Here is an 18,141-nt window from a genome sequence, read left to right on the forward strand (position 1 = left end):
TCTTTAAATATTTTTTCTTCAGAATCAGAAATTGGTACCATTCATTGAGTAAAGAACACACACTTGAGGAATTATCTAAATACATGGTTATATGAAAGATCATAATGTCTTGTGAGGACCTATTATGGTTTATTTTATCAGTTTCTGATTACATAGTAAGTTTTGTCTTTTTTCGTTCTTAAAACGTATCTGGCAGGCTTTGGGATGAAACTTTTAGGGAGATCAGAAGAAAGGAATGCTTTTTAATTTTCAGTACCTGCTATATAGTGATGTCCTTCTGAATACTGTTGCAGGATATTAACCTGAAGTTTGTTATGCTGTGATCTTTCTCTGTTCTTCAAACTTGAAGCAGAACTGACTTGGTATGGTGGCCCTGACATTGCTCTACAGGCAAAGCCCAGTGGTGATTAAAAGCAAAGGCAGGCAGCATGGCCTTGGGCAAGTGACCTAATTGTTTTTCACCTGTAAAAATAGGAATAATGTTAGAATCTGCCTCATAGGGTTGTTGAGTACATTAAATGAATTAATACATGCAAAGTACTTACAGCAGAGTTTGGCAGATAGTAAGTACTTAAGTGTTAGCTAATAGGTCTGTTTACTTGTAATTACAGAGCATGACCATCTTCATTAGACAGATTTGACAGAAATATTCTATTAATGCCCTGTAATAAAAACTTGGCAATCTAAATTTTACCTACCTATGAAAAACTTTTGAAAGTGAAGCCAGGAAAGAAACAAACCACTAGAAGTGACTGATACAGAAGGTGATCCATGAAACATAGCTTTTTTATTCATGTGAAATATGTTAATCTGTCATTTTATATCAATTCTTATGTCTTTTTTTTCACTTTTTATTTTCAAATAATTTTAGACTTAGAGAAAAGTTGCAAAACGGTAGAGGAAGTTCCCGTCTACCCATCACTCAGCATCCCCTAATGTTAGCATCTTGCATAATCTTGGAACAATTGTCAAAATGAAGAAGTTAATATCAGTAGAATACAATTAACTATACTTCAGACTTTGTTTGGATTTCACTGGTTTTTCCACTAATGTCGTCTTTCTGTTCCAGGACCCAGTTCAGGACCCCGCATTGCATCTAGCTGTTGGGTCTCTTTAGTCTTCTCTAATCTGTGACAGTTCTTCAGTCTTTCTTTGACTTCCATGATCTTGGTGGTTTTCAAGAGTACTGGCCAGTTATTTTACAGAATGTCCCTCAATTTAGCTTTTTCTGATGTTTTTTCATGTTTAGATTGAGGTCATACAAGTTTGGCAAGAACATCACAAAGGTGATGCGCCCTTCTTAGTCCGTCATATCATGGAGTGTGATGTTGATATGTCTTATTACTGATGATGGCAATCATTACTGATGGTGATCATCAGTAATAAGTTAAGATGGTAACTACCGATGTTCTTTGCTACACATTTACTGTTTTCCCTTTCTCCACTTTTATTTCTTCAGTTATTTATTTATACCAAAATGAATTCATAGATATTTCATTCTATAGATTTTAACCCAATATTACTGTTAATCTTTTTTTTGCTCAAATTATTCCAGTTTGAGCCACTGGGAGCTCTTTCAGTTTGGCTCCTGTATTTTTTCAACATACCCCCATTCTAATTTAGGACTTCCTTACTCTCCACCACAAGACATTCCAGACTCATCTTGGATTTAAGGGGCCCTGGTTCCTTTGATTGGATAATAGTATTTAGATACCAATATCTAGACTCTAAGGTGCTCACTACTACTATGGCATCATTGCTTCTAGTCCATCTCAGCAAGCAGAGCTCAGGAATGTATGTGTGTATGCTAAGTCATGCATAAAACCACATCTATAGTTGTTTATGGATTTTTAAGTATCTTAGAATTGTCTGCCATTTTTGGTTTTGTTCTTTAATGACCAACACAGAAGAAAAGTGATGAAAGCTTTTTAAGAAGGCAATAGTATGTTTGTATAGGTAGAAAAATTTTAAAACTGGAATTTAGCACATATCCAGGTTAGGACTGTGAACCTATCTTAGGATTTTAGGTAAGGTCTTGATTCTTTGCTATATGAAACAGAACAGGAACTTTCTCACACTTCTTGCACATCAGTAACTTGAGGACCTGGTGATGACTTACCTTGACATTGTCAGGTATCTGGCAACTTGGGAACAATGTTGAATCACTTGTCTAATAAAAACATGATAAGCAATTGAGAGGATGTTTTAGTAACTGGGTGACAGTTTAATGTTTATATATGTGCTAAAAAACATTTTACATTTGTGTTTTGAAACTATGGTTCATTTTTGTTCAAATATACATGCATTTGTGAAAAAAAATCAGTGATTTCCAAAACTTCACTCATATTTTAAACACCTATGTGTGTCTTGATATTTACATGATCTCTATTTTCCTGATTGTTTCTTAGTGTTTAAGTAAAAAAGTTAAAAACTCAGTAGACATTTTCCTAAACCCACTGAATAATTCTGTCTTGAAATACAAGAAATAAGTGATCTCGGAATTGGTTTTTCTAAGACTTAATTCAATTAACATACTTTTTTTTTCCATTTCTTATTTCACCAAGAAAAATTTTATAAATAGTTAAACCTCCCTTTTTTTTTCTTTTTTCTAGCTTTTTTTTTTTTCTTTCATTTCTGCATTAAGTGTTGTGTTCCTTTTTGGTCGTCTATAAGCAAACAGCTGCTGTTAGAATTAATTGCTACATGCTAGATAAAATGGTCACTATTGATAATTGTACAATTTAAACTTGAAGCTTACCAGCACTGTATTCCTACCTTACAACTTATGTTTAAAGAGTGTTTCCATTATTTCCAAAAGTCTCTGGAAAGATTGAAGATATGAAAGCCACAAGCCAAATGGGTAAAGGGAAATTAAGGAAGGACTCTTGTGTGGGATTGCTGTGGGAGAAGGAAGGTAGCTAGAGAATAAATCAGACTGCCACTTATCATGTTCACAAATCTAATGTCTTTGATAGGGCTGACATTACACACAAACCCACACAAAGGGAAGCTATGAATTTAGAGCCTAACAATGCAGTACTACTTCCAGTTCCTGTTGGTGTGTCTTAAAAACCAAATTATATGAGGAGCTTTCCATGCTGAATGGTTGCTGAGAGTTGGAGATAGCTCAATGTATCTTTCAACAATGTCTCTTTGACTCAGAGTTCATGAGTCAACATACTGTTTCCTTGGTTAATGGCGATCCCAACAGCCACCACAGAATTGGCCAGTGTCACAATGTTAACTTGAGGAAGAATCTCGAGGCACTACTCCTATTTCAACCTCTTTACAAATTGAAAGTCAAATTAGTTGCTATGGCAGACCCTGATGTGCCCCACCCATATCCCATGGGCACTCACCTCTTACCACAGAAGCCTACTTATTGAGAACAGCTGTGACTCTTTCTGCCAGAGGATATTTTTTCTGATTGCACATTCAGCTTCACCAGCATATAGGGCAAGCCAAAATTGTCAGAGAGTTCATGCCACCAGAAGCAACCATCAACCAATAACAAATGAGGGTTTTGTGGATACACCCTACCTCTTCCCTTGGTTAGAATAACTCTGGGGCATATGGAACATTTTCTCCCACAGTCTCCAGTGGGTTTAAGCTCTAATTGCTCACTTACTGGATAATGCACCCTTACTGAACTCCCTCCCTTCCATGTCTCATGCCCTAATCACTTACTAGTTTTTCCCAGATCACCTCCCAAATAAACTACTTGCATTCTGGTCCTTTCCTCAAGGTCTGCTTTCAGGAGAACCTAAACTATAGCCAGACTAAGTTTAAGTTATCTCTTGGCATAAGATAGTTTCCAATCCCTTACCTCCTCTCCTTTGCTGCTCCTATATGTTTACTTTGTTCCTCTGGCCTCTTGTCTGGTTAATTCCTTCCTAAAGAGCTTGGGAATGGGCAGGATAGAAGCCAATGGGGATGCGGAGACAAACAGGTATCACAGAGTCAGGGCAGGGAAGAGGAATCATGCATTTATTGAGCACCTGCTATGAACTAGGCCCTGGACCATATTAAGTGCTTAACAAAGGTTATCTCTTCTCATTCTCTTGGCAGCCCTGGGAAGGCTGAAATATGTGGCTCTTTTGTAATCACTGTTGTAAATAGCTCTCTGGTAATGAGGCAGAGTTATGTATCTAAACAAGTTGCCCTCTCCTCATGTAGTGCCATGCCATGGATCTGAACTGCCTCAGCTTAGTGAAATACTTGGCTTTTCTAACTCTTGGGTCAATCACAGCTGTTTTTTCCATTGGTCAGTAAATGGCTTAATCATCATGTGGCCTTTCACTTCATATTTGTCACTGTCAAGTTGACTTTGTATTTTGGAAAGCTTCCAGCATTCATTACCACAATGAAAAAAGGAGAGATGCAGTGGGCAGCTGGGTTGATTTCCATTGAGAGAAGTTCACATGCCCAGCACAAAGACTTGGAAAGCTGTTCAGAGGGGCCATGCTTGTTCTCAGTACTTATCCCTCCAACGAAAAGAACCTGCAAACATACATATTAAAAAATATTCATGGTTATTTGAGTCTGCAGAGTTGGAGCCATAACCTTGTCCAGAATTAGCCTGCGAGATAGACAGGGCTGATAGCAGAGCTCACTTTGGTACTAATTCATTTATAATTTTTTTTGTTTCTTCTCACCTTGGGAGCCATTTGTAGGTGCTTTGTAATCAGTCCTGAGACATGCAAACTCATAGCTTGCTTCCTTTAGTGGTTGTAAGACAGGCAAAGAATTTCTACGAAAATCTTCTCATGAATGGAAGACTGGCTTTTTATTTTTGTACATTGTAATTGGGATCCTCACTGAACAGAAGAACCTTTTGCACTGACTCACAGGGCTTTCCTGTATGTGACTCTAATAACTCGAGTTTGTCCTTATTAGACAGAGGTCAGTCTGGCCTTTATGAGGAGGAAAAAGCCCGATTTTCCTCTTACCCTTTATAGTGCAGGCTATAAGCTGGTCCACATTCTCACTTGTCATTTCCTTGCCTGTTATGGTGTTGGGAGCTATCCAGGAACACCTCCTGATGCAGCTCAAACACAAATGTCTTGAGAAGCCCTAATCCAAAGTGAATCTTCTATAAATAATAAACAGCAAATAGGCTCAATTTAGTTATATTAACCCCCAAATAGGTCAGGCACATTGTTTAAAAATGCAAACATCACAATAAAACAGATTCCCTAGATGCAGAATTTGATGTGTATGGGCAGATTTTCTGGACGTGGTACAGAAAAAATAGCCCACACCTATGCTTCACCACTTAAAATATTTATACATTATCTCTGAAAAGTGCTACTTTTGAAATGCTATTTATTATAAGCTGATAGAACCAAGGGCTCCCCGTCCTCACTGAAGTCCTTCTTATCTTTCCTGAGTGCTGAGTGGTTACTGCTAACTTTACTTTCTGAGACCTGTGGTGTCCTCAAGAGAATTATAGCTCCTGCCAAATTTTTCATGATTTCTTGCTGAACAACTTGGCATTCGTCTGCGATCCTCTTTAGTTTCTTCAATGGGTCTAATTTCACATGTTAAGAATCTTATTGTTTGCCAGCCAAAATAAAACGGCATAGTTCCAAACTATTTATACAATTCAAAACATTTTTTCATTTGGAGCTCCGTTGGCTTGCCTTTCTGCTTCGATCGTATGTTGACTTCATTTCTTTCATGCCGGGAATAATTAGACAATTAAGTGCTGATGCTCTGGAAATGAAATGGCATATTTTCCTTGAAATTCTCACCTACAAAAATACCCACCGTAATTCACAAGCCCCCTTAAAATCACATGGGTAATGTGTTCCATAGTGAACTCTAACATATAGATCCCAAAGTACTTGCACTTGAATAAAGATGTGGCACTGTAGTTCAATTGAGGAATGACAGTAATTACTTTTTCCCAGGGAAGAGTAATTTTTGCAATTAAAAAATATACAGGGGTTGGATGAGACATTTCTGTAATTCCCGATTTGCTTATGGCTCAGCCATTCCCCATGTCAATCTGTGATTCTGTTGTAATGATTTCAAGAGTAAATAAAACTGCATGATGTCTCACCAATATATACATAGAGAGAAGCTACCTTCATTACTGTGTTGCAATCTCTTGACTCTTTCAAACTAGTTATCTCCTTTAAATCTTCCTTTAATTCCTTCCCTTCTCCTTTCCAGGCCCTAGAATTGCCATAATTAAGAGATGAAATATGGGGGGCTGGCCCTGTGGGCAAGTGGTTAAGTTCACGCGCTCTGCTGCAGGTGGCCCAGTGTTTCATCAGTTCGAATCCTGGGCGCGGACATGGCACTGCTCGTCAGGCCATGCTGAGGCGGCGTCCCACATGCCACAACTAGAAGGACCCACAACTAAGAATATGCAACTATGTACTGGGGGGCTTTGGGGAGAAAAAGGAAAAAATAAAATCTTTAAAAAAAAGAGAGAGATGAAATAGAAGCACAGTTTAGTTGGGATCCTGCTATACATCTGGCTTTATTCATTCATATAAAAAGGATATAATGCAACTCCCAGCCTGATCCACAGGGTCCCCTCTGTAGCTTCCCATGTGAAGATTTCAGTGATCTCTGGAAATCTCTTAAAAAATGAAACTCTTCAAGTTTTAGGAGAGAGTTCCTTCTTCTTCTCCCCTACCCATGCCTTACTTACACACTGTCAATTCCACCACATCCTATTCATTAGAAGCGAGTCAGTAAGTCCAATCCACCATCAAAAGAGGAGAATTAAGTTCCATTTCTTGAAGGGAAGAATGTTGAACAATTTGTGGACATATTTTAAAACCACCATAATCCTGGAGAAGGACTTCAGGCAAAGGAATGACATGAATCTTCAATAGAAACAGTTTGGTCTAAAAATAGGGTGCAAAGTGTGCTGATACAAGAAGAGGCTGAGTTATTTAATTATAATCTCCTTTACCCACTAAATCTGAAACCTTATTAAGGCAGAGACCACATCACCATCGATTCCCCAGCATTTCAAATCCCTTGCATATGAGAGATGCTCGTTAAATATTTTTGGGTTGACTGAATCAATGAATCAGTAACTCAATAGATGAAAAGTTAATGAAGAATGAGTGACTTGGTTGCATAACTTGAGAGACAGCATGTCAAAATGCTCAAGAAGATACTCTCTGGAATCATACTACCTGGGTTATCATCCAGGCTCCACCACATACCAGGTGTGTTTTCTTGGAAAGTTGCTTAATCTCTCTAAGCCACAGTCTTAGAGTATATGGGAATATTAACAGAACCTGTCCCACAGAGTTATTATAAGGATTACATGATATTATTAGGTATAATATTTGGTGCACAATAAACAATAAATGTTAGCTATTATTATAACTGTTTTTAATAGTCAAGTTTTCCAGCTATTAAATAGTAGAGCCAGGATTTGAATCCACATCTGTCTTATTCAAAAGCCCATAGTCCTAACTTCTGCACCTTCAAGATTGGAGGTAATATTACTCTTTCATGGGTGGTAATAGTTAAACTCTTTGGGCCCCTTCAGTCAATACTTTGGTAGAAGTACTGCAATTCTTGGTTTTTATCAAGTCTTGGGTTTTTAAACTCACTTGTGAAGGAAGACAATGGAGCTCCTTGTGGTTTGCTGATGTAGCAGATTTTTCTAGGCTAGTTCCTAGACAAAAGCAGGTAATACCACCAGGACCATTTTTAGAAAACACTTGTTTTGATTGACCAGGCTATAAAACAAGAACGGTAGCAGCAGTGAGAACCCATTCTAGTTTATGTTTGATAACTGAGAGACCCCATGTAACCTATGTTGGTGAACAACTGAGAAACCTTTAATTTCTTATGGACACTGGTTTTTCTGTGCTTTTCTTTTTACAATGTTCTGTCTTTTACAGAGGTGGAAATAGGTGTATGTCTCAGTTATCTACTGATGAGTAATAAACCATCCCAAACCATAGAAGCTTAAAACAATAACCATTTAATTGCTCACCAATCATTAAGTCAGAGATTGGGCTGGGTCCAAATGGGCAGCACTGCTGGTCTCACCTAAGGCTGGATGGATAGAGAGGGAGCAGATAGTCTGAGATAGCCTCATGTGCATCTCTGGTGTTGGTACTAGCTGTCAGCTGGACCACGTGTCTCCAACATCTGACAGGGGCTTATTCACATCATGGCAGCCCAAAGAGGAAAAGTCCCAAGGTACAGGTGCTTTTCAAGTCTCTGTTTCTGCCACATTTGCAAAAGTCCCATTGGTCGAGAAAGTCACATAACCAAGCACAGATTCAAGGGGTGGAGAAGTAAACACCACTTCTTGGCTGGGGGAGCTGCAGGGTTGCGTTGCAAAGGAGTGTGCCTTGTAAAGAGATGAGAGAATCACTAGGACCATCTTTGCAAACGGCTCCTACAGTGCGGCAGATGGTTGCAAGTTCATATTTGTATGATGTGAAGCAAGTCCTTAAAAATCTTTTGAGGAGTTTATAGCTCAGAATTATACTTGGCACAGAATTGACTTGAAATGTACTTCTTACGTAGCTGTGTCAGGCAGGCTATGAGGGTGCCATATAGTGTTAATTGGTGATTTCTGAAACCTTAAAGCACATGCCCTGCACATGGATGCTAGGATGCAGACAGATCTAAGAGTCTGCAATTCTAGCTTGGCACTGCTGGGTGGATGCAAAAGCCTTATTTATGCTTCTTAAATACTGTATGTCTCCAGAACTGGGTAAGGTTTACTAATGAAACCTCATAGTCATGTTTTCCACGGTTTCTTAAGAAAATTAAAAACCCCAGGAAACTCTCAGAAATTTCATTGATTCCATCTGACTTATAACATAGAACTCCTGATACAGCTTTCTCAGGGAGCTGCCATGCTGTGCCTAGCCCATCTCTCTCTGACTCCCCATCTCCTTAGCTCCATGTCTACGTGAGGCAGCTGTATAGATGCACAGCAAGTTGGGGAGATAGGGAGGAAAATAGGAACATAGACCTGATTTGTGCCAAAGCCCAACAAAACATCTGCATGATGCCTAACCTGCTCCCTCACTCGTTAGATCAGAAAACGTGCCTGCTGCGTCCGCTCTCACCACTCTTTACCTTGACCTTGCAGCTCAGACATGTTGCAAAATCAGTGACTCCAGGAAATCAACCTGTGGGACCATGTGGCTACTCCCCTGAGTGCTTTTAGAAATTTGGGGGTTTCCTAAAATTGTCCTGTCCCCATGGCATATAACGTGAAATCATGATAGTGTGCATATTAGTGATATGGAACCTTAAAGTTTTCAAGTAACTAGATCTTATTTTGACATTTTGAATCAGAGGAAATGCAACATTATCAGGATAACCTCTCCTAGGTTTGTATCTCTAGGTTTAATTTATGATTTCTTGAAACAACCAACATCAATCATTTGGCAAACATTTCTTGGATCATTTTAAATGGGTTGATTTGCACTAAACTCACTAAACATCATTTCCCATAGTGTCAAATGCCCACTGAATATACACGTTCTCTTGTGGATTTGGGGTTTTAAATTTAAAAAAATCCTCATTGTCTTAAAGACAAAACTATAAATATCGCTGAAATTTGGGGGTCTAACAGAAAAATAATCTTTAATATTAGCAGTTAATAAATCATTAGAGGATGCAAATGATGGTATTTCCCTTTTGGTTGTACATAAACAGAAAATACACTATGGGGCTACTTGTAAATGAAATGAAGAAGAAAAGAAATGAAATGAAGAAAACAGCTTTCATTTCTCAACCTTTAACAAGACACTATAAATGTATTTAGTAATAAAAGACCCAGATGTTTGGATACCCATTGAAATAAAAAATACAGCTTAAGGAAAAAGGTGTAGTATGTTTCTTCTAACATCCCATTTTTTCTCTAAATGGAGATGTTAACAGTTAAGCTCCTCTTCGCTGGAGATGTACAAAAAGGCTCTATTCTGGCGAAGACGACAAACAGGGGTGGGCCAAGGCCAAGACATCCAAGACAAATTGGCTGTGTTTCGTTCCTTTCCTTTGTGCTAAACCTGTAGACTTTGGGGCTCTCCTAAAGAAAGGGGTTTTGAATCCAGAAATATGTGCCACAAACTTAACAGTTGTTCTGTGGGGTTCCCACAAGTCCAGGCATGCCAACTTCTACAGTTAATACAGCGAGTTAGTATATCAGACACTCCCTGTTAAGAGGGAGCCCTGAAGCTCCTGAACAGAGGGAAGGCTCAGCCCAGAGGCTTGCAGCCTGGATGGCGGGTGGAGACCCTTGTGCTTCGATCACACTGGGCAACTCTAGAGACCAACCATTTAACTCATTGGTTAGTTTCCTTACCACCCGGAGAGCACGCAAGATTTCCCTGAGAATCTGTTGGGTTTTTCCATCACCGTAGGTCAAAGTTTTCTAAAATGGGCTATGCAGGGCACTGAGCCCCTGATACTCCTGGAAAAGAAAAAGAACTCGTAGCTAGAAAGGTTTGAATATATTATTATCCTCTTGGGGATTCACATAAGCATATTAAAGGTTCAGAGAAGTTCAACATAAAGACAAGTTTTTAATCTTGTTTAAGCTATCTTTTCCCACACCCTTGTGAGTACAGATTTCTTTTCTCCTGACATGTAATAACATCCCGCACGTCAGAGAATGTTGCTCCAGGTATTCTAAGTTTGATCCTCACGTTAAGCCAGACTCTTGGAGAATGACATACCTGGATCTCCTGGCGATGGCTCCTTGTAGAAGAGGATTTGCTATTGTGTCATTAGCCTGCTCAAGGGTCATTTCAGGAAAGAGACATAGGGAATGTGCCATTATATTCAGTGTGGGCATCTCGTTAAGTATGTAATCCACATTATTACATACTAGACCAATTATAAAGACCCACAAAGAAATTCCTACTTTATGTTATGGACCCATGTATTAGTTTCCTGTGGCTGCCGTAACAAATTATCACAAAGTTGGTGGATTAAAACCACACAAACTTATTTTACAGTTCCAGAGATCAGAAGTATGAGATGGGTCTCACTGGGCTAACATCAAAGTATTGGCAGAGCTGTGTTCCTTCTCTAGACTCTAAGGAGAATCCATTTTCTTGCCTTTTCTAGCCTCTAGAGGCTGCCTGCATCCCTTGACACATGGCCCCTGTCCATCTTCAAAGCCAACAACAGCCAGTTAATTCTTTGTCCTAATTATAACTTTCTAGTTCTTGCTCTTCTGTCTCCCTTTTCCACATGTAAAGGACCCTTGTGATTACATGAGACCTACCCAGATAACCCAGAATAATTTCCTTATTTTAAGGTCAGCTGACTAACAACCCTAATTCCATCTTCAGCCTTCTATCCCTCTTGCCATGTAACCTGACATATTCACAGGTTCCGGGGAGTAGGACACAGACATCTTTGGAGAGCTGTTATTCTGGCTACCACAACCCAGCGTGCATGTTGTTCTCTTTGCTTTGGCTTCTAGGATGCTCAGAGCTATTTAGTAACTGTACTGGCCTTCATCTTATTTTCCTGTCCTTACTTTCATTTTGTTCCCATATCATTCTCTTCCAAAGTTCATGTCTTCACACATGCTCACACATATATAAACCATATCAAAATGTAGTAGAAATAATCACTACTAGTAATAAAGCTCTAGAACAGGGGTCAGCAAACTACAGCCATGGGCCAAATTTGGTCCACCTCCTGGTTTTGTAAATAAAATTCTATTCAAATACAGCTGCTATTTTTCTGATACAAGGACAGAATCGAGCAGTTGTGGCACAGACTGTAGGATCCACAAAGAAGAAAATATTTACTATCTGGCCCTTTGCAGAAAAAGTTTGCCACCTCTGCTCTAGATACTGAGGCTTAATGGCATTCTGCTGTCTTTCTTTCTTTGCTGCAAAGGGAGATGTTGGGTCAGAAAATCACTGAAACATGTTGCATAATTACCTCTATTGTCATTTTCAAGTTTTGGCTTTAGTAGAGGGTTGTAAAATGACCCAGAGAATCTGGGACAATGTGAGTATAATCTAAGTCACTTAATAAAATAAAATGACATGTTTATCGTATTAAGTTAGATTGTATCTACATATTTTCAAAAGGTTGTAACAGTGGCATAAGACTCTGATTAGGTCTTGTTTATCAGTGGTTTCTACCTGGGCCACACACAGACACATACACACACCCTGCTGCCCGCTCTGCTCAGCCTCTGGAAGTCTGAGAAGGAAGTGACTGTCGGCTTTGAGCTATTCTTAACATTCTACAAGTCTAATGAGATTGGACATTCACCCTTATTATACATCACTGATGGTTTCAAAATGGGACCACAACATTTTAATAAATACATTTGTCTACTAGACAAAAATTATAATAAAAGATACCTGCGAAAATAATAATGTTGGAAATCTCTAGAATATAGTCTGTTTCCAAAATTCATGCAATTTTTATTTACCTTTCCTTTAAATCGGTGTGCAATATATGAATTATGAACTGTGTAGATGATGACGTTCTTTATGACCATTCCCAGTGAAGCAGATTTGAATTTTCTCTAAAGGTTGTCTGCATTTTAAGCAATCTTTATTTAAAGCAACAGTTCTGTGGGCCTTATGACTAAGAATCTTAATTTTGAGCACAGTTTATAAATAGAGGGAAGCATCGGATATTAAATCTGGAGAACAGGATCAGGTATCAGGCACCTCCTATCTGAGGGTGCTTACATTAGACAATGCTAACTAGGTTTAGCGCTTAGGAAGGTGTGTCTTTTCCTTTTTTTTTTTTTCAGCTTTATTGAGGTATTATTGATACGCGAAAAATTGCACAGGTTTAACATAGCATCTTGAAGAGTTTGGACATAGCATACACCTGTGATACCATCACTACAACCAAGGTACATATCCATCACTTCCAATAATTTTCTTGTGTTCTTTTGCATGTTTTTGTTTGTTTGTAAGAACAGTTAACATAAAATCTATTCTCTTGCTGGCCCGGTGGCGCAGCAGTTAAGTGCACGCATTCCACTTTGGCGGCCAGGGATCGCCGGTTCGGATCCCGGGTGCCGACATGACGCCACTTGGCAAGCCATGCTGTGGTAGGCGTCCCACATATAAAGTAGAGGAAGATAGGCACAGATGTTAGCTCAGGGCCAGCCTTCCCCAGCAAAAAGAGGAGGATTGGTGGCAGATGTTAGCTCAGGGCTGGTCTTCCTCAAAAAAAAAAAAAAAACCAACAAAAACTATCCTCTTACCATATTTTAAAGTGCACAGTAACAATACTGTATTGTTAACTATGGGTACTAGGTTGTACAGCAGATCTCTGGAATTTGTTCATCTTGCATAACAGAAACTTTATACCCGTTGAAAAACAATTCCCCTTTTCCCCCTCTCCCCTGTCCCTGGCAGCCACCATCCTGTTCTCTGCTTCTGTTAAGTTTGACTGTGCTATATACCTCACAGAAGCGGAATCATGTAGTATTTGTCCTCTGTGGCTGGCTTATTTCACTTAGCATAATGTAGTCCAGGTTCATGAATCTTGTTGCAAATGGCAGGATTTCCTTCTTTTTTAAGGCCAAATAATATTCCATAAGGTTTTTTCAGCTTTACAGTGGTTTAGAAACATTAACCAAAACCCAAGGCTCAACTTGCTTCAGACTCCTGACTGTTCTGAATTAAATTTCATTCTCTACCTCTTGGCTCTCTCTCTCTCTTCCCATTTTTGGTTAGCTCCACCCTTCCTAATCTTAATCTTCTCATGTTTCCAGTAACTATAATTTTAATGAAATAATCCTTTTAAGGTTCATGTTTTACTTCTAAAATTTACTCTAGTCCTGCTTCATTCATTTGATGAGACACTCTACCTTAATTTTGGACAATGGTTCTTAAATTCGGTTTGTACAGTAGCCAGTAATTGGATCAATAACTGTATATTGCTCTTCTAAAACAACAGTTGTCTTCAATTAAAATATCTTTTTCTTCTGGGCTTTCCTAATTTACACATCCATTTTAGTCTGGGAATAATGGCAAGATGCTTATGGAATCATTTTCTACCATGTTTGACCATCTCAACTTTCATTTCTCTACCTTAAAATAAATAATAAATAATAGGTTACTGTCTCCCATAAGACCAGAAAATCCACAGAGAGGCAGTCTGCTTCCGGTTTGACATTGTGTAGCATTACCAAAACCTTTCTAGTCACTTTCTGCCTCTGGTATTCTTGCTGGATTTATGACTTTTTATTGCTTCCTTGGCACTCACTCTTTGCATTCAATATCTTTCACGTGTGCTCTATGTCATCCTCTTTGCATGATGCTGGTGACAATATTTGAGTCATGCTAGTTTCCACACAATATGTAAGGCACTTATCCCCACGCAGAAGCACAAATGAGGCAAAGGTTCACGTACATTCAGATCCTTTGCACAGACTTAGTTTTAGTTTTGGATTGGCTGTTTCTATATAAAAATTATGTGTTCTGGTTAGGCAAATTTACACAATATACTCCTACCACTGAGTTTCATCCTTAACTTAGAACTCTTCTCTAATTATTTTTGGAGAAGAAATTTACTGTCACTTACTTTACACTTTCCCCAGGTGGAGATCTATGAGAAAATCACAAATTCCTTGGGGCCGGCTGGGTTGTGCAGTGGTTAAGTTCGCACACTTTGCTTTGGCAGCTTGGGGTTCGCAGGTTCAGATCCCGGGTGCGGACATGGCACCACTTGTCAAGCCATGCTGTGGTAGGCGTCCCACATATAAAGTAGAGGAAGATGGGCACGGATGTTAGCTCAGGGCAAGTCTTCCTCAGCAAAAAAAGAGGAGGCTTAGTGGCAGATGTTAGCTCAGGGCTATCTTCTTCTTAAAAAAAAAAATTGAAAATCATAAATTCCTTTCAGTCTTTTCCTAAATAAGTGCTTAAAGTACTAATAAATTGATATATCCATCCTTAGTAATTTATTATGTATTTAATGTGAAATGAATTTCTATTACCATCATCTACCTCTTTTTTGGAAGGGCAGAGCAATGAATAATACTTCACAGGCTTTTTTTTAGTTGGAAACAGTACTTCCACTTTGATATGTGGTGAAGAAGTCAATGTTCATTCTAGCCATGACCTCTGTGGTTTGCAGATTTTTATCAACTTCCCACTCAGCCTGCCTCATTTTTAGCTGAGCATACATATTACCACTCTCAATTCTCCTTGATCATTTTGATTGCTATTTTCTAGATCTTTTCCTTAAACCAAACCTCTTTTTTTTTTTTCCATATTTACAGGCCTCTGAATTTCTTGAATTCTTCTGAGACCAAAAGAAGAATAAATCAAAGAAGAACTCTTACATTGGTATGTAGACACATCCTATTGAGATGCCTAGAGTTACTGATGGAATCTTTCTTCACAGTGCTTTGTCTTATTCAAAGTGCTTGAAGGTTGATTTCTGCAAGGGGGGCGTTCTCCTGTCTGATTTCATCGACTTAATGATTTGGAATATGTGTGACATAAAAATGAGCAACGTATGTGTTGATGGCTTTACTTCCCAAACTCCTATATATTTTTTCTGATATTCTGGCATGAATTTGACTTTTGTTACTAGAGCTTTGATGTCCTCTGCACACTACAATGTATTCACCAACTACTTAAATTTTGGTCCTGAAAAATGAATTCATTTGCTAAAGATTCTGTTGGTATGTAGGTAGGAACAATTGGCAATTTCTAAGGATAATCTTGTCATTATAAGTTATGAGCTTTCATAATTTTAGGGTTAATTATGGCTGGTTTTGGTGAGTGTCCTATGCGTGGATCATATATACATTTTTCCTTGAGACTGAGCTTAACTCTGGGTCATCATTGTTGTAGAAATGAATGAAGCACAGTGATAAGAGAAATCCATAGGGTGTTGTTTGGAATCCACTGGATGTTTCTTGGAATTCATTTCCATGGCTGTAGCTAGACTTGAGGATACGGCAAATGCACTTACCAGAAAACTGTGGTTTGAGTTTTCTTACATAAAGAAAAAGAAGGGAAGAGAAGGAGAGTTTGATTGTCAGGGATGTTGGAAGCAGAACCAAGTTGACATTTGCCATTCTTAAGCCTCTTTGTTATCCCAGAATGCTTCTGACTCTGGGAGCAGTTCATTGTCCAGCAAAACGTCTTTCTCTCTGGTCTGAAGTATACAAGGCAAGATTTTGTATTGCTTTGGAAATATACTCCTCCATGCTGTGATCTGAAAATAGTAACCCTGTTAAGAAAGAGCAGGGACTTAGGTGAATGCTTCAGACATTCATCTGATGAAGTGTTGAGTAAACCAGATGGTTGTTTTCAGATGCCTTGATAAAATATTTTAGAAATCAGAGCTGGTTCCCATTAAAAAAATAAGCCCCCCTGGAGGGATTTGCTTATGACTTTCACCATTTTGTTTTCATTTATTTCAAGTAGTTTTTAAAATTAAGTATATCTATGAGCACAAGCCAAGCTTGGACTATAGATTTTTAAAAGTCGGTGTACTTGACCTTGGATATTTGCTTGCTATCTGTGGCACCTAGTCACCTGGTGCCCTCATCCCGGTTATCAGAGCCACATCTGCTTAGATGGAGTGCGGATATTTGTGCACGTCGGAGCCCAGAACACTTGAATTTTCCAACAATGAGAACACTGGGCGTTTCTCTTTGTGCATGCTAATGGTGTGGACTGATTTTGCAGAATCACTGCAGCAAGTTGTAAATGATGTATGAAATGAGAAATTCCTGTCCAGTGCGCAGAGCGAATATATACAGTTCTGTGCAATCACTGCAGTGCTGGGCTATTTGTTTTAATATTTCCTTCAGACATATAGTAATTTTTTTGGTGAGTCATATCCAGATGATTGCCATTGGCACAGAGCACTGATTTCCTTTATATGTATTTTGAATGAATTTCAGCCACATTTAAGTTTACTTTAATTAATAGACTACTAGATTTTAGAGGATTTGACCTTTAAAAAATAATATTTTTATGAAAACAATAGCAATATATTTGTTTTGAAAAAATTTGGAAATATTGAAGAGCCTGAATAGTAAAATTAGGAACCATTTAATCCCTTTATGGAAAAATATCCTTTGTTTACATTTAATATATATCTTTTAAGATTTTTACCCTTTGTGATTAGATTGCATTCTTTTAGCAAAAAATTATTCTAACTTATTTGTAAAGTTTTATTCCCAATTACCAATAAGACTTGAACATCTTTCCATGTTCTTCTACAATGTAACTTTTAATCACTGTGTACTATTCAGTTACGTAGATGTAGCTTAAAGTTTTACCCATTCCTATTGAACAGTAAATATGTAGATTGTTTCTAATTTTGCTAATGTGAAAAATTTCCTACATCAGTGCTGCAATGTTTATATGGTTTTTGTGATTTCGATAATTATTTGGTAATGCCAACCTTGCTTCTGTTCCTTTTTTAAGATTTTCTTGGCTATTTTCTTTGTTTTTCCATGTCGGATTTTGATGATGATTGGATTGGATTTACAAATGATTGGAGTACAATTGGCATCTCTGGGATATTGAGTTATTCCATTGGAGAGCATAGAGTGTCTTTCCATTTATTGGTAGATTTTCTAACATACATTCATCCTTGCATACCTGAAAGAAGCCTCCCTAAGTTATGATAATATTTTAGAGTTTCTGCATATAATGCCTGTTATATCTGCAAAGTTCTCTATTTATGCCATTTTTGTTAATTTCTTGAACAGTGGTAATTGTAGCTTCATAATATTGACTAACAAGATTTTGCCATCCTCCCTAGCTTTCTTCTGCTCACACTATGCTCTGGAACAGTTTAAATAGCAGAAAGTGACCCGCTCTTCTTTAGATGTAATAGAATTAATGTCTGCATCTGGCTCATTTTGGGGGGAACATTCTTTGAAATGTCTAATTTCCTTTTAAGATTATTGACCTGTTGAGGTTGTTTTTTCTCTCTCTTATTGAATCAACTTTGTTAATTTATTATTTCCCTATTGAAATATCAGTTCATCTAGCAGTTAAAGTTGTTAATATAGATGCATCCAAAATATTGTTACAATTTAAACATTAAACCTATAAATCTATTGTTAAATCACTTTTCTCATTCTTAATATGAGTCTTTTTCTTAATTAGCTTTGCCAAAGGTAGTTTTGAAGAACCACCTATTGAATTTACTTGCTATTTCCAT

General features: G+C 38.1%; 1 protein-coding gene across 1 annotated transcript in view; it reads left to right on the plus strand.

Annotated features, from left to right (window-relative positions):
• The window catches only part of ZFHX3 (zinc finger homeobox 3), a 1,295,343-nt gene that overhangs the window by 506,701 nt on the left and 770,501 nt on the right, over nucleotides 1–18,141 (plus strand). Inside the window, exon 8 of the mRNA XM_023637235.2 lies at nucleotides 15,227–15,293. The gene's annotated coding sequence lies outside the window, so the exon portion shown is untranslated. The remainder of the gene's footprint in view (nucleotides 1–15,226; nucleotides 15,294–18,141) is intronic.

Source organism: Equus caballus, chromosome 3 (genome assembly GCF_041296265.1).
Source record: "Equus caballus isolate H_3958 breed thoroughbred chromosome 3, TB-T2T, whole genome shotgun sequence".
Taxonomy (NCBI): Eukaryota; Metazoa; Chordata; class Mammalia; order Perissodactyla; family Equidae; genus Equus; species Equus caballus.